We start from the raw sequence: 24,740 nt of genomic DNA on the forward strand, positions 1-24,740 counted from the left end.
AACCCAAATCCATACCCGCTTGCGTCTTCAGCCGTCAGATCAGTTCTCAGAAGCATCCGACGGTCGCTCCCTTGCTGTGCATCGAAGTTTGATATCTCCGCCTTACACTACAGTACCTAACTCCATCAAGTACCGTTCGTTTCGTTGTATCTCTTCATCCGACGGTCGCTCATCGCCTGCCTCCGCATCGCCGTCAGATCCACCTACCATCTTCCCATCCATCGCTCCTTGTCGCAGATCATCAAACCTCGCTGCACCCGCCTAACACCCAAGTATCGAACACCCTATACCCCTAGCCAAACGCCCCCTAACCCAAAATCACTCGACCTCTTCTCCTCCATACCCTGTTGCAGACCACCACCACCTTCTACACCTGCTCTGCCATCGCTACCACCACTCCCTATGCCACCAAATCACTCTACTCTACCTATAACCAAAAACCCATCATCACTATCACGTTTTACCTCTTTTTCATCAACTAATCTCCTCAATTTCTCATCTCTCATCACTGAAACCCTAGGTGAGAAATTGAAGATATAAGTTGATGTTAGAGCAGCAATTGGAGCAGGAGATGACCCAGGAGAAGCAGAAGAAGAGTGGGTCGACGAGATGGAGTGAGTATCTCATCAAAATTAGGTAAACCAAATTTACCTAATTTTCTGTTTTTGGGGAAAAGGGGCTGTGAACCCTAAACTGATAATTGGGGGGTATAAATTGGTATTATGTGGTGTGTGTGAAGGACACTGTGTATCTCTCTGGATTAGCCAGTAGAGAATTGAGACAATTTTTAGTTAATGAATTTCAATTTCAGTCTTCTTATGCAATTAACAGTTGATTGTTATGTTATGTTTGAATTATTTCTGTATGATGAATGCTTGTGTTTGTAACATGTTGAGCATGAGCTAAGTAGCACTAAGCTAAGGCTCTGTTGAAGCCTTGTGTACTGTCAATTGACAGGTTGCTAGGATAGTTCTCCTGATGTATGTTTTGATTGAGCAAATGGGAGATACCAATGCTCATAGTGCCTGTGATTGGCTGTGCTGTCAAAAGATAGCCAATGCTAGGGGCAAACTATTGAGCAATTTAGTACTCTTCTATTTCTAGATGTATGCATAGGATCAAACTCAACCTAGAAACATGTTGTTTGATTAGGACACAAGGTGGATCCTAAGCCTTGGCTTAACCACCAATCCCTTTGCAGTCACCTCTATTTAGTTCTATTTTGCTTCCTGATCAGTTATTCTCCTTGCCTGTTTTTCTTGTTTAAATTCCTGCAATTTGTAGCTGTTGTGCACTGAAATCAGTGCACAATCCTCACCTTGCCCTTGGCTTATAGCCTTGGTTCCCTGCTATTGTTATTCTGCTGTGCTGCTTTGTTGTGTAACTGTTTTAGTTCTTTGAATCTGCCACATTACCTTGCTTTGCTCACTGCCATAGTGCCCTGTCTCCATTGTTAGCTTAGGTTTCTCTCTAGTTTGCTCCCACTCCCTGTGGACTTTCCCCTGCTTACCTTCTATATCATAACTTGGCCTTGTATACTTGCAAGCTTCTGTGTGTTTTCCATTGGCACACCAATATACCTGCAATATCAGTTTGTTGTTTATTTTAAGTATTGTGAGGAAGGACACTAAAAACAAAAGAAGAGTTTTTTAAGTGTTTGGGTGCGATACCGAAGGGAGGTACCTTCGTGATCGTCTTGAGACCTGTCACCCCGCTGGCGAACCCTTGGCCAGAGGATTCCCAGACGGTGGGGGTCGAGGCAACGTTCTAGGATATGGGGTAAAAATATTTACATACACCCATTACGTCGACCCGTTTCCTTAAGATTGGTTGGGTATCTCTTTCTGCTGGGTGCCTTCTCCCCGGTCTTACACTTATGGACACTGATGGGAGAGCCCTGAGAGATTGTAGGTTGACTACTTTCCCCAATATTGTTGATTAGTTTTGTTTACTCGAGTTTCAGAAGGCTTGTTTGATTGATAGGTTGAGGCTTGCTACTCCTCGTACAAAGATAGAAACATGTAGAGCGGTTACACTGCCTTCTTCTTCTGGGATTCTTCACGCAGATGCAAAGCTGTGTTGCACCTATGGGTAGTATGGTTTGAGCCACTTAGCATTCCAAGGATGTCGGAGAACTTCTCCTTTCATATTGCGAAGATGGTAGGAACCGTTCCCGCAATGTCGTGTATTATAAAAGGTCCTCCCCACGTAGGTGCTAGCTTTCCCCATTTCTTTTCTCGTTGATACTGTGGGATTGTTCTTAGCACATACTGCCCCTCTACAAAATTTCAAAGTTTTACCTTTTTGTTGTACTCCCTTGCTAGTCTTCGTTGATAATTTTCCATCTTCTGCAATGCTGCTTCCCTTCTTCCTTCCAGGTCGTCCAATCTCTCCAACATCATGTCTGTTGTGAGATTTTTCTCCCATGCTTCAGTCTTTGTGGTTGGCATGAGGATCTCTGTTGGGATGACCGCTTCAGCTCCATAAGTGAGGAGAAACGGGGATTCCCCAGTGGCAAATCTTCGTGTTGTCTTGTATGCCCATAACACATTGTGCAACTGTTCACACCATCGCCCCTTATGTTCGTATAATTGCTTTTTGAGGATAAGGGTGAGGGTCTTGTTAGTGGCCTCCGCTTGTCCGTTGCTTTGAGGGTATATGGGGGTGGATTTGTTCTTCCTTATTTTGAAAGTGTCGAAGAGCATGTCTATATTTTTCCCTTGTAGCTGCTTACCATTATCGGACACGATTTCTGCCGGTATGCCGAACCTGCAAATGATGTTTTGGAATATGAAAGTAAACACATCCACGTCTCTGATCCTGGCTAAGGATTTAGCTTCCACCCATTTACTGAAATAGTCTGTGGCTACTATCAAAAATCGTCTTTTCCCTGATCCCTCGATGAAAGGCCCGACGATATCTATGCCCCATTTTGCAAATGGCCAGGGGCTACGTACAGAATTTAACATTGTTTCTGGCGCGTGTATTTTTTTGGTGAAACGCTGACATTCTTCACATCGTCGGGACATTCTTGCGGCATCCCGTATCATTGTGGGCCAGTAATATCCTTGCATTTTTGCTTTGTCGGCCAGTGATCTCATGACGCTATGATTCCCTGCGTCTCCATAATGGATGTCGTTTAGAATTCGATGCCCCTCTTTTCTGGACAAGCAGCGTAGTAACGGTCCGAGGAAGGATTTCTTGTACAGGATTCCATCCCGAAGGTCATATCTTCCTGCTTTGGAGAGTATTTTCCGGGCTTGTTTATGATCTGCGGGCAAAATTCCTTCTTGGAGAAACGCATGGATCACCTTTCTCCAATCATCTTCGTTGCTGAAATATTCATCTTGATTTGCTCTTGACAGGATGTCTTCTTCGTCAAAATCGTTATGGATGTCTTCTCCTACCTGGTCTTCGATATTTTCTTCCACTGTATCTTGATTGGTAGCGAAGGAGAATTGTGATGCAATCGAAGGCTCGTATACCTTTGTTATCTTAATAGCTTCGACGCTTTTGTCCTTCAGCATGGATGATATATATGCTAGGGCATCCGCGTGCCTGAGATCCCTTCTGCATAAGTGCCGGAACTTGATGTTTGGAATTTGTGATGCCAATGTTTGTACCAAGGCCATGTAAGATGAGAGGGTGTCGTCGTACACATTGTACTCGAGCCCTATTTGCCGTATGCCAAGCTGTGAATCACTTGTCAGTCTTACATCGGTTATCCCCATTTCTATTATTAAGTGGAGGGCATGTACGACTGCCTCGTATTCGACGATGTTGTTAGTATGCTCTTTGAATTCTAACCTGAGTGCATGTACGATACTTTCTATGGTTGGGGTGGTGATGACGATGCCTATTCCTGCTCCTTCATTATTTTTGGACCCATCGACGAAGACTTCCCATTGTCTTTGACTCGCGGGTTCGAGGATATCCATTGAATCCTTGGTTTCTTCCTTGGCTTCTGGTATTCCCTCAATCTCCTCGTCGTGGTCCAGGGGGAGGTCTGCTAAGAAATCCGCCAAAACTTGGGATTTTCGGGAATGTTGAATTTCATGGATGATGTTGAATTGATCCAGGTGGGTGTTCCACTTGGCTATTCTTCCCACTTTTCCTGTGCTTTTAAGGACTGCTTCCAGTGGTGCTTTGCATGGGACCCGGATGAAGTGAGTTAGGAAGTAGGTTCTCAGCTTTTGAGTAGCCCATACCAATGCTAGGATAAGTTGTTCGATCTTCGTGTAGTTCCTTTCCGCAGAATTGATGGTTTTACTGACATAATTGATAGGTTGTTCTATCTTCGTATTGGTTTTGACCAACACTGCGCTAACTGCGTCTTCTGTTGCTGATATGTACAATGCCAAAACCTCATCAGGATCCGGCTTCTGCAGGATCAGAATTGAAGCTAGGTGTTCTTTGATTTTTTGGAAGGCTTCTTCGCATTCTGCGGTCCATTCAAACTTGCTTCCTTTTTTGAGAATATTGAAGAAATGTTTGCATTTGTCCGAGGATCGGGCAATAAATCTTCCCAAGGCTGCTATGGACCCATTGAGCTTCTGCACTTCTTTTAAATTCTTCGGGGATGGCATTTCTACTATTGCCTAAATCTTCACTGGGTCTACCTCAATTCCCTTTTTTGTTACCAGATATCCGAGGAATTTCCCCGAGGTGACACCGAAAGTGCATTTCTCTGGATTTACTTTCATGTGATGTTTCCTCATTGCTTCGAAGATATCTCTCAGATCCTGGTGGTGATCTTTGCGCAGCTTACTTTTGACGAGCATATCGTCGACGTAGACTTCTAAGGTACTACCAATCCATGGCCTGAAGATAGTATCGACCATTCTTTGGTATGTTGCCCCTGCGTTTCGAAGTCCGAAGGGCATTATAGTGTAGCAATAAAGGCCATGTGGGGTGTAGAACGCTGTGTGTGGCTGATCTTCTTCTGCCAGGGCTACCTGGTTGTAGCCAGAATGTCCATCCATGAATGACAGTTCTTCATATCCTTCTACTGCTTCCACCAGCTGATCTATGCTTGGCAGGGGATAGCTGTCCTTTGGACATGCCTTGTTGAGGTTAGTAAAATCGATGCATATCATAACCCCTCCATTTTTCTTAGGAACGACGACCATGTTGGAGATCCATGTAGGGTACTTGACTTCCTTGATGAAACCCGCGTCTAGTAGTTTCCGAAGTTCTTTTTCCACTGCCTTATGGTACTCTGGTGCAACTTTTCTAATTTTCTGCCGGAACGGCGGCGTGCCTGGTTTGATGCGCAGCTCGTGTTGGATTACTTTCGGGTCAATCCCCGACATATCTCCTAGTTTCCAAGCGAATATATCAGCGTATTCCTTAAGTAATTTGGTTAGAGACTCTTCCCTTCTTTCGTCCATTATGGTCCCTACTTTGATCATTTTCGAGTTTTCTTCCGTTCCTATGTTGATTTCTTTTACGGGCTCTACTGGCGTGAACACCGGCTTCGGGTCCCCGAGTTTTCTGTCCTTCGTTGGCTGCTGAATGACCTGTCTCTGTGTTTAGGACATTATCATCTTTTTCCAAACCCCTTCCTGTAGTTTCCTTGAGGAACAGGTCTATGGCCTTCTCTTTCGCGGCTTCTTTATTTTTAATTCTTCGGGTTTTTCGCTGCTCTTCTTGTTCGTTGTTGATACGATCCTGAGTGGCTTGGAACTCTCTTGCAGAGACCCGATCTCCCTTGATTTCCATCACTCCCTCAGGTGTAGGGAATCTGAGATATTGGTAGTAAGTTGCCGCCACTCCCTTGAGTTTATGTAACCATTTTCGTCCAATAATGGCGTTGTAGGGGGATGGGGCGTCAACCACGCTGAATCGTGTTTCTACTTTCATGGGTCCGGCATTAACCTGCAACACGATGTATCCCAATGGCTTCGTGGGTTCTCCGTTGAATCCGTAGATGGTGTAATAAGAGGTCATTAGCTGTTCTTCATGGATCTTCATTCGTTTGAATGCGTCGTAGAATAGAACGTTCACTGAGCTTCCCCCGTCTATGAGGATCTTTTTAAGGTTAAATCCAGCCACTGGTAGTGTGAGGACCAGGGGGTCATTATGGTCTTCCATATCTTCTTCGATATCTTCAGCATCGAAGATAATAGGTGAGTCCATCCACTCTTCGTGCTCGTCCACCTCTACCCCATCGATCTTATACAATTCGCAGCGGTCCTCGAACTGCTTCCGTAACCTCTTTCCTATCTGTGTTGTGGGTGAGGGCCCTGCGGCTTCAGAACACGAGATGGTGTTGATTGTGCGGTTTCCCTCTGGAAGTTGGACTGGCTTGGTTCGTTTGGATCTATCCTCGGCAATATCCTTTCGTATGTAATGTTTGAGCTCGCCAGCATCAATCAATTTTTGGATCATTATTTTGAGGTTTTTACATTTTTCGGTCTGGTGTCCGTTGAAGCAGTGATATTCACAGTAATCTTTAGACTTCTCAGTTCTTGGGGGCTGTTTTCCCTTAGACCATGGCCACTCCAGATTTTCCCTTCCTTTGATCTCTCGCAGGATCCGAGCATAGCTAGCATTGAGCTTCGTGTAAACTTGATCTTCGAATTTTCGATCGTCTTTTCGTCGTTCATCTCTTCGTTCCTTCCTATCTTCGTGAGGCCGTTCCACTGAGCAATTCCTTTTGTCCCCATTGGTTTGTTCTGCAGAATTGGTACGGTGAGACCTCTGCGGGTACGCCCTCGGGTTTTCACGCTGGATTTCTTCAAGACGAGCGTGCTTTTCAATAATTATTCGAAGATCTCCCTCTGTCTTAGGCACGCTTCCATGAATCTTAACAAATAGTGGACTCATTCGGTCTAATCCCCACTTGTAGCAGTTGATACTTACCACTGGGTCCACACTTCCTATGGCTTGGCAGATCTTGTGCCATCTGTTAGTGTATTCCCTCGTGGTTTCCTTGTAGCCAATTGCCAGCGAAAAGAGCTTATCCATTCCGGTGTTAACAGCCTTGTTGTACATGTAAGTTCTTAAGAACTTTTCTGCGAGTTGGTCGTAGGAGTGGATGGAGTCTGGCGGCAGATTATCAAACCAAGACAATGCCAATCCCTTCAGGCTTGATGGGAAGTATCTACAGAGTACGGTGTCGTTCTGACTCCATCTAGCAAAGACACGGTTATAATACCGAATATGTGCAGCGGGATCACTGGATCCGTCATAGCATTCGAACGTCGGGACAGGGCACTTCAGCGGAATAGGGGTGTTGGCCAGGCGATGAGTTAGGGGCGTGGAGTTAGCCTCTCTCATGACCTCTTCTAACCTTCCCCCGCCTTGTCTACTTTTTAATTGCCTGATCTCTGCCATCATCTCATCACGCAGCTCTTCCATCGCGCTGTGGTGCCCTACGCTCTTCTGCTCGTGATAGTCTGACTCTCCGTCATAATAATCCGGGTCGGATGCGCTACTTCCCCTAGACGTGTCTCCATTAGCTGCTACGATGACTCTTCGGTCTCGATTTGGTTCTGGTGCCTTTGAATTTGCTTCATCAAGTGGTTGGCTGGTTTTCGTGCTTTGGGCAATCCGGTCTTTTAAATCTTGGTTTTCTCTGGCCAGCAGAGCTACTGCATCTGCGTAAACCTGCTGGCTCTTCTTCAATTCTTCAAGCTCAGCCATCAATCGATGTGATTGGTTTGATCCCTGATTGAGAGTCCCAGCTTGTGCTACTACGGCCATGGTGCCACCTTCTTCTACGGTTTGCACTAAGGGTGGTAGAGGTTCAGCTTCGATTGTTGGCATTTCCATATCGGGCCGAGTGCCCATCTGCGGTGTTAAAGCTGCCGGCACAGTTTGATTCTGATCGTTTGTTGATGGCATTCCGAAGGTTAGCGGGTGCGCAGGTTGATGTGTTCCGGATTCATCCACCCTTTCTTTTGGTTGGTGAAATTGATTCGTAGCAAGAGTTTTGCTGGCTTCCGCAGCCTTTGGGGCTGCCGCTGCCGTACTGTACTTTGTTGCCGCTGCTCTGAGGGCCGCGGATGCAACGGAGTTAGCGTTCATAGGCGAAGTGATCTCCGCAGTATCCTGCCTCTGACTAGTCATTTTGGCTTTCTCTCCTTTTTGCTTGCTCCGGGTGATGACCGGGGTTGTCCTTGGTGCTTCCTTTGACGAGGCTTTGGATTTTCCTGCTTCCTGCATCTTTTCCATCGTGGGACCTTTTGTCATCTTCTTTCTGCACAAGGGAATTTCAAACAGCGAGAAACAGAAATGTCCGTGCGGATCGGGTTAGTTTGCGAAATACCTTACTCCAAGACAGGGAAAAACTGCCCGAGGGCCACGTGAAAGGATCCCTTTGAAAATGCACGTAGATCTTTTTGAAAATTTTCGAAAACCCACCGGAAAGACAGGTCCGTACGAGATCTAGAAAATGTAAATCCATGGATCTAAGCAATAAATCTTTTAACCAGTTTAAATTGCTTTGAATATGGTAAAGTTTAACAAAAGGTAAATACTGCTAGAGCTAATGAAGCAGAGCAATCATATGCTAGTTTAAGATGAAATCACAGGATAAGATAAATCTTTCACCGGGACGACGTCCCTGTTTCTAGCGCCAAATTGTGAACACGTAAATCACGAAGGCATTTATATGTTCACAAACAATGTTCGCACTCTATGTGCCCACTCGGACTGATGAAATGACTATTGATTCCTTGGCTCAAAACCTTCGGGTTTATCATAGCCTCATCTAATATCATCACTAGAGGCGTTCACATAGAGGAAGATAAAGAAAACGTGGTACAAAAGTAAAATACGTGGAACATTAGGCGAATATAAAGTGCTGGAATGTAAATAAGACTGGGATTTACGTGGTTCATCACTAAGGCCTACATCCACGGGGTTGTTTCACTATGTACTTGATGATTACAGAGATAGTCGAGTGACTTTGGAGTTTACATAGATCTGTGTATTGTAAAGGACAAACTTACACTCACAATCCTTTTCTCTCTCCTTCTCTCCCTCGTTTTTACGATCCCCTTTACTCTTGGTGGAGAAGGGGTATTTATAGGGTTAGATTTTGGGACCCGTTTCTGAGGGCCGTTGGAACCTTATCTTCTTGTGCTTTGTGTCCATCACGCGGAGGTCTTCGTTCATTACTTAATCACGCAGAGTAATCCTCGTTCGTTCCACGGGTTGATCGACACGTATATTGCTCAGAGTGTTTAATGCGGGTAGTTGAGACGCATGCTCGTGTCAGACAAGTGTCTTCTGCCCCTGTCACGTCCATGTCAGTCGACCTTTTCTTCACCGTTGATCTTGGCTTTTTTTGGAGATGAGATAAAGTAACTCTTCGGGAGTTATTTGGTGCTCCGCAGTACATCGTGTTTTTGATACATCTCTTATCTTCTGCCCTTGGATTTGTTCGAGCAAAGATCCGACGTCCATGGGATGGGCTTCTTGGATGTGGGCGTGTATCATCATGTTTTGATGGCTTGGTCCGCATGCTCTCCACGTGTCTTCCTACATACACGTGTTTGATGGTGAAATATGTACACACAAACAGAAAAAAAAATGATAAGACACGTATCGTTAGTCATGTAATAACGTATCTTGAAACCTCCATGCAATTCCAATGCTTATCGCTATAACACCTCTTTTCACATTTTCCATCTTCTTCTGATTCCATCTGTTCCCCTCTCTATAAATGTAGTCACCGAAATTATCAAAAAAACAATCCACCCAAATACATCAACTCACTTTAGAATAATACCTCTTAAGTTTCTCTTCTTGCTTTAGAACAAATTTATAGCAACAATGTTGGTGGAGTTACTGCATCGTTTAATGAATTTGGTGTTACCACCAACCAGCTTCATCACACTCTTATTCTTTGTACCACCATATTACTTTTTCAAGTTATTTCTTTCTGCTATCAATTCTGTTTTCAGTGAAAACCTCTCTGGAAAAGTCTTCCTCATCACAGGTGCTTCCTCGGGCATTGGCGAGGTACACATACAAACAAATATCACTCATCGTTCATTAATACTTGTCATACTCGAAAACCCTTGCTTTGCTTGATTTTTGTATGTTGGTTTGATTTTGTGTCAAAAATATGCAGCAACTGGCGTATCAATATGCGAGAAGAGGAGCAAACTTGGTTCTCATTTCCAGGAGAAAGAAAGCTCTTGAAGAAGTTGCGGATAATGCCCGTTATCATGGTGCTCCTGAAGTTATTGCTATCAAAGCAGATGTCTCTAAGGTTGATGAATGCCGAAGATTTGTTGATGAAGCGGTGAATCACTTCGGCAGATGTAAGTGTTTGTACCCTATTAAATAGCGTACGTGCGTATCACATGAGGCTTATAATGGAAGACTAAATCCGGTTTATTATGGAAACCGGTGGGTTTGTTTTGGAAACCCACAACGTTTATTATGGAAGTCTGGGGTTGGTTTATTATGGAAACCGGTGGGTTTGTTATGGAAACCCACAAGGCTTATTATGGAAGCCTGGATTTGGTTTATTATGGAAACCGGTGGGTTTGATATGGAAACCCCACAAGGCTTATTATGGAAGCCTGGATTTGGTTTATTATGGAAACCGGTGGGTTTGTTATGGAAACCCACAAGGCTTATTATGGAAGCCTGAATTTGGTTTATTATGGAAACTGGTGGGTTTGTTATGGAAACCCACAACTCCATGGGTTAAAAGATCTTAATAAAAAGAGGTTAAGATTTTCATGGAATAATTATTATAGATAATTATTAAATATTATTTAAGATAAATCCTGATAAAAGAGGATATTTATCTTAAGTAGTTATAACTATTATTCAAGATAATAATTATTTGGGATAAGTGAAGATTATCATAAATATTAGAATTTATCATGAATCTGGTTGTTATTTGGGATTTATACAGATGAGGGATGTTATTTGGATAACTATCAAAACCCTAAAGCTACATTTATTTTCTGCCTATATATAGAGGCAAAATCTCAAATCAAAAGGTACAGAATTCTATTCTTTTCACCATAATACACTTGCATAGAACATCCGCTTATTTGAGCATCGGAGTGTTTTTGCAGGTACCCCCACCTCTTTTGATCAATTCTTTGGAGATTTTTCATCAACGGTAGCGATTGGATCAACTTTCCCGCACCTCGAAAATTGTTGGAGTGATCATTTTTGCACCAACATCTTTTGGCGCCGACTAAGGGGATACGAAGAAAAGATCGTGCTCCCCATTTGATAGAAGTCGTTCTCAAACGATTTTCGAAACCATGATTTCAAAATCATTGTGAACAAAAAGTTGCTGAGAGTTTCTGAACTTTTTCGGAAAGTTGTAAAAGGTTTCTGAACTATTTCAAAAGGTTGCAGTAAGTTTCTGAACTCTTTTCAGAAAGTTGCAAAAGATCCAGAAAAGTCGCAGAAAGATTCTGAACACTTTCAGAAAGTTGTAGAAGATCCAGAAAAGTCGCAGAAAGTCTCTGAACACTTTCAGAAAGTTGCAGAAGAACCAGAAAGTTACAAAAAGTGTCTGAACTCTTTCAGAAAGTTGCAGAAGGTGTAAACGTTTTCAGAAAGTTGCGTAAAGATCCAGGAAGTCTCTGAACGTTTTCAGAAAGTTGCAGAAGGTTTCTGAACGTGTTCAGAAAGCTGCAGAAGGTTTCTGAACGTGTTCAGAAAGTCGCGGAAAGATCCAGGAAGTCTCTGAACTCTTTCAAAAAGTTACAGAAAGTTCTGAACGTTTTTATCAAAGTTGTAAAGAACAGAAAAGTTGCAGAACATTCCAAAAGGTTGCAGAAAATTTTCAGAAACGTCTCGAGCAAAGATGCAGAAGATCCGAATAAGTTGCAGAAAGTTTCCAGAGACGTTGTGATCCTGAGTTGCAGAAAGTTTCCAGAAACGTTGTGATCCACAACGTTGTAATCCAGTGTTGCAAAAAGTTCCAGAAACGTTGTGATTCAGAAGTTGTGATCCAGATTTGCAGACAGTTCCAAAAGTGTTGCGGAAAAAAAGATTGTTGTGGAACGGTACCTGCGTTGTGTGACTCGAGAGAATGATGCAAAGGAGTACCCAAAGGAATGAACGGCATGTCGGCTACATGGCCCGAGTTACATCCATTTATTAATCCATGGCTGCTATGTAGTGGGGATTGGATATTGGAGGTCTGTTTTCCACTGCACATGAGGAGGCAAATACTTGTTAATTAGAGCCGATTACATTAACAAATTCGGGGAAAATAACGACGACAATACACATCCACAAATTTATTTGGGAGACATAATATGCGTGATCATCTCAAATAAAGAGAAGAAATTCGATTCAGAAACAATCTTTGTGACAACTGGATGCACACATCAACACTGGAATGCTCGAAGAGTGATTAGCTCCGTTCAACACCTCACAAGTGCCACCGATCCAGTCATATAGACGTTCGTGGATTGGCAACATGGAAGCATATCAAACCACCGACTATGGAAGGTCCAGGACGACCCTGTTTTTTGGTCATCTCCAGTAGGCATACATACCAATTGATCATCATCAAAGGAGCAGTTGGATGCCGCAATGGTAAAAGATTGATCGAGGTTACAGGGATAGATACAGTAGCAGGGTGATCAGCAGTAAAGGAATCATTCGAAGGATAGCACTAAAAGGATAGCTCGAGAAAGGGGTGACGGCATTCGGGCGGAGCTGATGGATTATATTGAAGTGAACAAAGGCTTTCTTCAGATTCATCGTCACTTATAACGATGGTAAGAGGATTTCCCATCTCATCTGATGCATTACCAACGGAAGGATTGGCCGCCCACGCGCATCCTTGGATCACACTGCAAAGGACCAACACTTTTTGATGCACCAGAAAAAGAATGCGTCAGGAATAGCGCTAACAAGAAGCAAATCTACGAAGGAAAGAGCTAAATAGTGCTAACAAGGAGCACATTCACAAAAGCATAAAAGTAAAGATCAGAATCTTAAAGAAGCCTACAAAAAATCCCAAAAGAATTTCTAAGGTCTGGAAGAAGCATCAGCGTGTCCTCTGTACCCATGAGCTCGAGCACGACCAAGGAGGCACTTGGAGTCTTTCCCGGCTGGCTAAGGACACTGAGTGGAGTTGTCCAGTCCTCCGAAGAAGGGAAAGCCCCTGCACGTCAGCAAAGTTAAACCTCGAAAGGAAAAAGGAAGATTAGTGAGGAGTAGAAAGTATATATAAAATTATTTATACTGACTGGAAATTGAAGTTGCATGGCTCGATAAAAAAAAAAAAAAAACAAGGTCGTAGTAGCCTACAGAGAATGGCAGAAGAGTTGCTAAAATGATGATTATTTCTCAAGGTCGTAGGGTTCGTCATTACTGATTAAAGTTTTTGAGAGTCGTTGTTGTAGTAAATAGGATTCGAACTCAAAGATTTGTGAAGATTAAATTTAAAGGTTTAATAAAATTATATACAAAAAAAAATATTAACAATGGTGAGAGGTACTGGGACTAAAAATTTCACCAAATTCCATTCATGTGATTCAAATAATAATTCCATGCAATTATAGCTCAAATATTAAAAATATGGACTCTTATTCTTTGCCAATATAGATTCTCAAAATATTAGTTATAAATCGTAAGCATGGAACATCAAACATTTAAGCAAGCATGACCCATCAAATAAAATGATAACTAATTAATTCGAACCATAAATCAATTAAAAACAAGTGCAAAAGTAATAAAAAGAATTATTAAAATTACCACATGCGTGAAATAGGGCTCCATCCGTTGTCCCAGTGTTGGGATTTAGCTTCTCATATTAATCACTTGCTCAAAATACATGTTTGTTGCTCAAAAGTTGATTAAAATGATAAAAATGAGTAAAACAGTGAATGTATGACCCACAGAAGGCGTCACAAAAAGAACGATAAAAGACAGGTGTTGCTGATGTTGAGACTGCACTGCGACCCTCTAGTGTGCGTCTTAGACATTGTTGATTAACGACTGTCTACGCCAGTCTGTTCTTCGTGTACTTGGTGTTCTTCATCAGCAGCAGTAGCAGAAACAGAGTTTGATCAACTCGTGATTTCTTGCTCCTGAGCTATCCTCTCGACCTCCAACTCTCAACACCCCCTCTAGGACTCCCAGGTAACCTATTTAAACTAAAAACACGCGTTGAATCTCCTCCATTAATCCCAAATAATCTTCTTTTACTCGGGATATTTCTTTCCTTTTTCAAAGAAATACGGGATTTTCTTTCCTTTAATTCCTCTTCCGCGCTTCTGTTGATGTGGAACACACTCCAAACAAGTTTCTACAGCATCCCAACTCCATCCAAACACGTACAAACACGCTGAATCCCGTGAAAAACTCTTCCCTGCACGTATTCCCCTTTTTCCAGCTCGTGGATTTCTTAGCCAATTCAAGCCAATTATGGTCGAACCAAACACCCATACCATCTTTATTATGATATATCACATCTTTCCACAAAGTTTCAGCGATTGAATCGCACAAAATCACGTCCAAATGCAATCGAGAAAATCTGCCAGTGAAGAGCAAATATTTTCCCGCCAAAATATTTTTTTGAATTTGCGAAGAAGGTCACCCCTTATCCAGTGGTCGCCCCCTTATCCGTTGTTGGAGTCGGAATAACACATGTCCCTTGGGGTGCCTTTAGTAATTTTTCTGGGTTCCTCCGGTGCATTTCTGGGGTGTATTTAGTACTCTATCTTAGGGTGTAAAACACTACTTTTCGAGCCAATTTCGCCGCAAGAGCTTATTTTTCCAAAAACATCTACAAAAACATAAAATAACACAATAAGTATTTAATCGAGTCTAACAATACATAACATTGAGAACAAAATAGACACATAAATGCGTCTATCAAATACCCCAAAACTTATTATTTGCTAGTCCTCGAGCAAAAGTAATAAAAATAAATAAAACCGAGTTAATCTCGGGAGGGTTTACCAGAGGTGTGCCCACAAAACCATTATTCCAGACCCTAGCTATCTATGCAGAACCTTGGAAGGCACTAAAGAATCTCCTTGGTTGGCATACTTATTGACTACAGGAGGAAGTACCCTGATGCGAAATTCCAATTGTTGTACACGAGTTTGCACTCAAGCATACTAAAATTCATATAAAGTGACAGAGCTCTACTCAGATAGTTTCTGGACATCATAAACCGGAGTCAACCAATCACATGGATAGATTAAGAAGATGGATGTAGAGAAAAATGTGGATGATGTTGACAAAGGTGAACCTATCCTAATGGACTGAGATACTGGTTTGGACTAATATCAACACACTGGCAAATACAAGGGAACAGTGGTCGATAATCCTAACTCTAGGTCAACTCAGCTGGCATATACAAGGGTACCAGTGGTCGACTTTATTATATTTATTCCGGTTGGTCTGGTGGTCTGGTCTCAATTTTTTATTTTTTATTTTCATCTCAGTCACTCTATTTCACCCTAGTAATTGTAAAAAAAAAAAGTGATCAAGATTCTTTCGATGTTTCCATCACGAGGATATGGCGAAACTACCATGTTTTCTTTTTCTAACACCTGAGCTCTGTGCTTTTATGAATAGACTCTTTAGATGTTTCCATCTAATCGGATTGGTTCCTCAAATCCTACAACCAAAATGCTTCCATCCACTTAGATTAGTTAGTGCCAACCTTAATAAGCATAAATTTCTAGTCTCTGGAGCTTATTTATTGCAACTAAGAACTTTCTCCCATACCCCCAAACTTAAATCTAACATTGTCCTCAATGTTCTAAAGATGAAATTAAAAGCATGAACAAGGAGAAACTGTTACCAATGAAGCAAAAGAGATAAGAAAATATATTACCGTGTCGCATGAATATTGGGTTACCTCCCAAGAAGTGATAAGTTTAAAGTCTTCAGCCAGACTAAGCAAGGATTAGTCACCACGTAGAATCATATAGTAGTAGCCGGAATAACTGTGGGTCATCTGGATCAAAAAGTGTTACCCACAAGAAGAGAAAACTGCAACAGAACAAGAAGATACCGAACATACCCTTGCTTAAGACAACTACATCTAGTTGTGGTTCAGGTTCAGGCTCTATAAAAGGGTCTAAATAAAAGGTTTTCATCGGTTGTATTTCCTCAAAGCTAAGATCCGGTTCAGGTATTAGAGTCTGGAAAAACTCAACTAAGAACTTAGAAGCACATAACAACAACCTGAATAATTGGGGATCCTCTAAGTCAATTAGATTTGACTCACAAAGTTGACCATAATGAGAGTAGTGGTCATTCTTAAGCAAATGTGTCGATTCTAATTTCCTAAAGCATTTAGGTTTAGTCTCACAACTTAATATTTGACACATTTGGAATATAAACGTTCCCAAAGTTGGAAGAAAACTATTTGGTGGGAAAACAAAGTCAATCTGGGGATCATAGCCTGGGCAAACCACATCAACCAGAGGATGGGTTTCTAACGACTGAACTTCTTCCTGGACATCATTAGGTTCGGGAAAACGAGTATGAAGGTAATTTTGTAAAATTGTCGAGGCAGAGATATCAAGTCCTAAGTGAAGGGACTTTCTGAGAGTTAAAGGTAAGGCACTAGGAAGGTGATAATCACCCACAAACTTAGAGTTTTCAGTGTCTCTAGATAAACTAGTTACAATCTCCCTAATTTCTGGATCATTAGATTCTTGAAAATGGTCAATTGATTCTTCTAATTTATTATCAGGTAGTGCATCTTTACTCATCTCTACGGGTATATCTTCTTCATCTGATACTATTGTTTCTAAGTCGCTAGACTCTAAAACAGCATTTTCGGAATAAACTCGTCCCTCTAAACCACTATCGGTTTCGTAATCAAAAGGAAAAACTACATCATCTAAAACTGTGGTATCCCTAATCAAATCCTCGTCCTTTTGAATAGGTGAATAATCATAAAAATTATTTGGATTTGAACTAGAAATAATATAATCATTATAAAGCTCAATTGGATTAATAGATTCCTGATCACTATGCCTACATATTTTAGATTCTTCATTACTACTATCCTCATCATCGTAATAGTACAAAGATGATTGAACCTTATCTAAATAAGTAGTGTCTTTTATTCTAGCCTCGTTCTCTAAATTAGGCAAATATTCACTATTGATATCAAGGGTAGAATTAGAAACCCTATTTTGGAAATTTAGATTATTTCGAGCAGCATTAGCCAACTGTTCATTTTCTGCCTCTAGACGTGCATGAATTTCACTGAGCATAACACTTATACGTTCACCACTCTCGTTTATCATCTCAGAATATCGTGTACACTCTTCTTTTGAACTATTCATTGCAACTAAACGTTTATACGTCCTTTCAATCCGTTGTTGGGTCTCTTGTAGAGATGGAACAGGTTCAGAAATATCATAATCAGGACTAGTTTCCAAAAACGAGTAACCAGTACTACAGTGTTCCTGATTTTCTTGCTCGTAAGACCAATTCGCGTGTGGATAGTAATTGGGCTCACCATGGTATGAACCATAACCTTGAAAAGGTTGGCGTTCCCAACTACTATTCCCACCATGGTCATAAAAATGATGATGTCCATATTCAAATTCAGATCGATACTCATTGTATTGGATTCTGTCATACCAGTTCGACATTCTTAATTACAAGGGAATTCTATACAATCACAAACAAGGATGACTCGGCCAAATCAAACCTACTGATTTCTAGCAAACAAAAAGCATGATGGCTCCACTTAGATTGTTTTCTAGACCAGCTTATATTCCTTCGAAAAGGAATTCGTTACAATTTGAGCACACCCCTCTGGAATCAATCCGAGCTAATGTAAGTTGAATCGAGGCGAGGGAAGCTCAGTAGAGCTTTGATACCCAAAGCCTCACCGGTATTACAAGGCGGCTCAATCACGCATTCAACTTACAGAAACCATCAAGAACTTTGAAGTATGCTTAAAAGAGTAACCAATATTTTTCGAAATATTTTCCTACCAAGCTCGTTACCCTATCGGTCTCGTTCTAATCAAATTTTAAGCTTGGGTTCGCGTTAGGTTTCGTTTTCCTAAGGCGGGAAAGAAGGGAACGGTGATGAAATCCGAACCCTTATCTTATATGGCCAGTTCTTTCCCTTTACTAGGAAATTAAAGCAGCCGGTTCAGTCCTCAACATATAATCACCTTAGGGCAGACAGTAAACCCGCTGACAGGAGATTCGCGGGTGTTTAGAAGTTTACCTCCCGTACCAGACGGGCGAAGAACCGTTGTAGTCGACTCGGTCCACTGACTCCGGTGTCAGTATACGAACCCGAGGGGCCGAGACGATATTGTAATCGTCGTCCTTCCCTGCAAACAGTTTATATTTAATTATTTTTTTTTAATTTTTTTATATAACCCTTCCGTAGGGTTTAAAATTAAAATAAATTGTCCAAAGTCTAATCCAATGAAAAGAAATACAAAAAATTATAATAATAATTACAAAAAAAATAAAATAAAATGGAAAGTCTCTTAAAAAAAATAAAAAATAATAAATCTCTCTCTTTTTTTTTCTCTCTTTTTTCTTTATTTTTTTTTGCTTTGTCTTTTTTCCTTCTCTTTTAGCTTTAAGCTTTGATTCCAAGGTCTTTAGTATCCAATTTCAAACCTGTAATACAAAGACACAACCAAAGAGACGTAAAAAGAACGAATGGAATAATAAAAAATAATAAAAACCTAAAAATTATACCTAAGCACAAATCCGCGTCGGCGGCGCCGAAATGATTAAAGTTTTTGAGAGTCGTTGTTGTAGTAAATAGGATTCGAACTCAAAGATTTGTGAAGATTAAATTTAAAGGTTTAATAAAATTATATACAAAAAAAAATATTAACAATGGTGAGAGGTACTGGGACTAAAAATTTCACCAAATTCCATTCATGTGATTCAAATAATAATTCCATGCAATTATAGCTCAAATATTAAAAATATGGACTCTTATTCTTTGCCAATATAGATTCTCAAAATATTAGTTATAAATCGTAAGCATGGAACATCAAATATTTGAGCAAGCATGACCCATCAAATAAAATGATAACTAATTAATTCGAACCATAAATCAATTAAAAACAAGTGCAAAAGTCATAAAAAGAATTATTAAAATTACCACATGCGTGAAATAGGGCTCCATCCGTCGTCCCAGCGTTGGGATTTAGCTTCATATTAATCACTTGCTCAAAATACATGTTTGTTGCTCAAAACCTGATTAAAATGATAAAAATGAGTAAAACAGTGAATGTACGACCCACAGAAGGCATCACAAAAAGAACGATAAGAGACAGGTGTTGCTGATGTTGAGACTGCACTGCGACCCTCTAGTGTGCGTCTTAGACACTGTTGATTAACGACTGTCTACGCCAGTCTGTTCTTCGTGTTCTTGGTGTTCTTCATCAGCAGCAGCAGCAGAAACAGAGTTTGATCAACTCGTGATTTCTTGCTCCTGAGCTATCCTCTCGACCTCCAACTCTCAACACCCCCTCTAGGACTCCCAGGGAACCTATTTAAACCAAAAACACGCGTTGAATCTCCTCCATTAATCCCAAATAATCTTCTTTTACTCGGGATATTTTCTTTCCTTTTTCAAAGAAATACGGGATTTTCTTTCCTTTAATTCCTCTTCCGCACTTCTGTTGATGTGGAACACACTCCAAACAAGTTTCTACAGCATCCCAACTCCATCCAAACACGTACAAACACGCTGAATCCCGTGAATAACTCTTCCCTGCACGTATTCCCCTTTTTCCAGCTCGTGGATTGCCTAGCCAATTATGGTCGAACCAAACACCCATACCATCTTTATTATGATATATCACATCTTTCCACAAAGTTTCAGCGATTGAATCGCACAAAATCACGTCCAAATGCAATCGAGAAAATCTGCCAGTGAAGAGCAAATATTTTCCCGCCAAAATATTTTTTTTGAATTTGTGAAGAAGGTCACCCCTTATCCAGTGGTCGCCCCCTTATCCGTTGCTGGAGTCCGAATAACACATGTCTCTTGGGGTGCCTTTAGTAATTTTTCTGGGTTCCTCCGGTGCTTTTCTGGGGTGTCTTTACTACTCTATCCTAGGGTGTAAAACACCACTTTTCGAGCCAATTTCGCCGCAAGAGCTTATTTTTCCAAAAACATATACAAAAACATAAAATAACACAATAAGTATTTAATCGAGTCTAACAATACAGAACATTGAGAACAAAATAGACACATAAATGCGTCTATCAATTATTGGAGGAGTCGTCAGCATGTCCTCCATATCCATGAGGTCGAGCACGATCAAGGAGGGTATGAGCGCGATCTCGTTGCCCTCGCATAACGTTGAGAGCTTCCGTAATTTCTAGATTCCTGGCTTGAAGGACTTCGAGTTGGTGCTTAAGCTCATCAGTTTCATGCTGGTAATTCTGCAAAGCAAAAACCTGGACTCCATCCCGGCTGGCTAAGGATTCTGAATGAAGCTGTTTAGTCTTCCGGTGAAGTGAAAGACCCTACAAAATAACAAACCTAAATTCTGGAAGGAAAACGGAAATTATTCATCTATATTTATAGAGAAAGGAACGGTGATATGCAATCAATTTTGGTTAAGAATTTGATGAGAAGACGGAAATGGAGTTTCAAGAGGAGTCAAATTCTCAATCCAGTAAGGAATTGGATTAATCAATACCGACCGTAGAGATTGACGCTGATGCGGTATGAAGCGCATCATAGATGGAGTACGTGAAGATTGAAAAACACTGTCTGTTGAGGCAGGTCACTTGTATAAGTGGCATGAATTGGGTCATAAAGGGACGTGTTCTCTTTGAAATGTAGAGGGAGAAATTAGCACGTGGGCGTATGATCAAGATGCGGAGCTAATAAGATTCCACTAAGAGACCGATGGAAGAGCTAAGAAGACTAGATAAACGTGTTAGCTTTGTGTCTCATAGGGGTACACACGGGCTTGTGAGGCTTCACATGCTGGGTTCAGCAGCAACTTGATCAGTTGAAGATAAGCAAAGAAAAGAAAGTTGTCATGTACGACCAAAGGGTACGGAATCGAGGGACACGCCACACCACGACAGCATTTTCAGGCGATTTTAAAGGAAAAATCACGATGAACCCCGAAATAAGATGGCAACGGAAAAGATACCATAAGCCCAGATCCATCTAGCAAGTGAGAAGCGGATATAATAGATCTAGTTCCTGCTTTACAAGGGGGCGTCTTTTCTATTCGAGAATATCTCTTCAGATATTGGGGGGCGGCTAAAGTGACGCCTAGCATGCAATCAAAACCAACTTGTTTAAAGAAGTCGAATAATAGAAGACATCTTTTTCAGTATCGTGCCAAGTACTGGGGGCGAATAAGATGGAAAGAACAAACGCCCGAGGAGAGGAAGACAAGGGCGAGACATTTTAGTTATCAAAGGCGAAGTATTTTAATTATGAAGGAAATACTTGCAATGTCTTTCTATAAAAGAGAAAGACAAAGGCGGAGTATTTTAGTTATGAAGGAAATTGTTGCGATGTCTTTCTAGTAAAGAGAAAGGCAAAAACAAAGTATTATAATATAATTAAGCTGAAGCTATAATGGAGTGAAAGGAGCAAAGGAAAAATGTTGAAGAACACATGCGGAGGAAATGCTTGCAATGTTTTTCTAATAAAGAGAAAAACAAAGTGTTTTGCTTATTAAGGAAATGCTTGCAATGTTTTTCTAATAAAGGGAAAAACAAAGTGTTTTGCTTATCAAGGAAATAGCTGCAATGTCTTTCTAATAAAGAGAAAAATAAAAAGAAAAGTGTTTAGTAAAGGAGGTGGAGCGAAAGAAAGGAAATGTACGACGAAAAGCTAGAGACAGTCAACCCGTAGACCAGAGATTGTCGTATATTATTCACGGACACACAAGCATTGAATCGTCAAGTTCTAGGCCAGTACGGGAACAAGTGGGCAACCAATGTGCCTAGCAAATTACGGGAGCAACCTACATTCAAGTGAGGTATGTTCTCAGAGTCGAAGTTGAATTATTAATTTGATCCTGATAATTTTTCTATTAAAGAGATAAATTGGAGCGTTTTTCTATCAAAGAGAAAACCAAGGAAATGCTTCATTCACCATAAGGGTGGGAGATGAGATTAGAGAAGATTTACAAGACCAACACTTAGGTCATATGTTAGCTAATGGAAGAGCAAGAGAACATAACATGTTGATCTGTTTGGCGTTTGGGTAATACTATATGGAGTTTTAAGTACGTTGTTGGTACTTTGAACGTGTTTGGTGATTAAAGAACAATGGCTTATGAGATGATTGAGTACATTTTTGGTGCTTCGAATTATTAAGCCAACTTTGGAGAAAATCCACACAACAAGCTGGCTAAGGCCACGAAAGGTTATCGAATAAACATCATATGATGAATTTGAACAAGCCGTGAAGGTTAGTTCTTCTTTTGATTTTCTTAATCCGCAGAACAAGCTGGCCAAGGCCACGAAAGGTTATCGGATAAATAACATAAAGCGAGCCGCGAAGGTTAGTTCCCCTTTTGATTTTCTTAATCCATCAACAAGTTGAGAATTAAGAGGGGGCGATGTTTGTACCCTATTAAAATAGCGTACGTGCGTATCACATGAGGCTTATAATGGAAGCCTAAATCCGGTTTATTATGGAAACTGGGTTTGTTATGGAAACCCACAACGCTTATTATGGAAGCCTGGGGTTGGTTTATTATGGAAACCGTTGGGTTTGTTATGGAAACCCACAAGGCTTATTATGGAAGCTTGGATTTGGTTTATTATGGAAACCGGTGGGTTTGTTATGGAAACCCACAAGGCTTATTATGGAAGCCTGGATTTTGTTTATTATGGAAACCGGTGGGTTTGTTATGGAAACCCACAAGGCTTATCATGGAAGCTTGGATTTGGTTTATTATGGAAACCGGTGGGTTTGTTATGGAAACCCACAACTCCATGGGTTAAAAGATCTTAATAAAAAGAGGTTAAGATTTTCATGGAATAATTATTATAGATAATTATTAAATATTATTTAAGATAAATCCTGATAAAAGAGGATATTTATCTTAAGTAGTTATAATTATTATTCAAGATAATAATTATTTGGATAAGTGAAGATTATGATAAATATTAGAATTTATCATGAATCTGGTTGTTATTTGGGATTTATACAGATGAGGGAGGTTATTTGGATAACTATCAAAACCCTAAAGCTACATCTATTTTCTGCCTATATATAGAGGTAAAATCTCAAATCAAAAGGTATAGAATTCTATTCTTTTCACCATAATACACTTGCATAGAACATCCGTTGATTTTAGCATCGGAGTGTTTTTGCAGGTACCCCCACCTCTTTTGATCAATTCTTTGGAGATTTTTCATCAACGGTAGCGATTGGATCAATTTTCCCGCATCTCGAAGATTGTTGGAGTGATCATTTTTGCACCAAAAGTAAGTACGCAACAGACATAATTTACCGACCAAAAAAAAAAAATGCAACAAACAGATCAATTTTGCTGACTCAGACCTGAGTCTTGAGTAATAGTGTAGGGATACTATTAAGGTTTTCTGAACACTGTCAATTGGTCACCAAAACTTATTTTTGTATGTATGTTGATTTACAGTGGATCATTTGGTAAATAATGCTGGCATCAGTTCTGTCTGCATGTTCGAAGAATCTGGGGATATTGCAAACTTTGCACCAGTAATGGTAAGAACATTTGCAAGCTTACTACTGCTTCTGCAATCATCTATTGTAAATACTACTAATAACCGACCTTGGTCTTTTATTAGGACATAAACTTTTGGGGAGCAGTTTATCCAACTTATTTTGCGGTTCCTCAGCTTAGGAAGAGCAATGGTAGGATCGTTGTGACGGCTTCCGCCGCTGGATGGTTACCTACTCCCAGAATGAGCTACTACAACGTAAAACACGAGGAAAACACTAGCAATCTTGCTTCATTTCCGTTATACCCTTGAACAATTTAACAATCTCTTTTTGTTTCTCCTAGGCAAGCAAAGCTGCACTCATAAATTTCTTTGATGGCTTAAGGACCGAATTTGGCTCTGACATCAAAATCACAATAGCAACTCCGGGGTATATAGAATCAGAGTTGACCCAAGGCAAATTCCTGATGAAAGATGGTAATATGGAAGTGGATCAAGATATGCGGGATGTAGGGCCTACACTCACTCCCCCAACCATGTTTAGTTACATATTGAATAAATTTCACATGTCAGCTAAACTCTATAGCGTGTGATTCTGTCTTTGCAGGTTCAAATTGGTCCAGCACCGGTGTTACGAGCAGAACAGTGTGCAAGGGGAATAGTCAATAGCGCATGTAGGGGTGATATGTTACGGAGCCTACTTGGTTCAAGGCAGCATACCTGTGGAGAGTGTTTTGTCCCGAGCTGCTGGAATGGATGATGAGAATGCTATTAATGACAGGAACTGGATCTTCTGCGACTGATGCACTGAGCAAGAAGATATTGGACATTACTGGAGCCAAATACTTTTTTTATCCAGATTCCATCCGCACACAATCTGAGCTGAAGACTGACTGAAGTGAAATCTCAATCTCGATGAACAAGATATTTATAAACCGGAAACCGTGAGCTTAACCAGAAGATCATCATGTGTTTGTATTGGTGTAGATATAAAGGATGCTTGTATTTCCATGTTCATCAGTTAATAATAATCTATAAAATGAAAAGTGTTCTGCTGCAAAAAAGATGCATATCTAAGCAAAAAATATAAGGGCTGCTAGATATCTGGGATCCTTTCTCTAAAACTGAAGATTCTTC

The 24,740-nt window shown here is 40.8% G+C and overlaps 1 pseudogene; it reads left to right on the top strand.

The window, feature by feature from the left end:
- The first annotated feature begins 9,783 nt into the window (after window positions 1-9,783).
- Window positions 9,784-24,500, top strand: LOC113274293 (annotated as a pseudogene).
- Window positions 24,501-24,740: the final 240 nt, after the last annotated feature.

The sequence above is a fragment of the Papaver somniferum genome, chromosome 4 (genome assembly GCF_003573695.1).
Source record: "Papaver somniferum cultivar HN1 chromosome 4, ASM357369v1, whole genome shotgun sequence".
In the NCBI taxonomy this organism is placed as follows: Eukaryota; Viridiplantae; Streptophyta; class Magnoliopsida; order Ranunculales; family Papaveraceae; genus Papaver; species Papaver somniferum.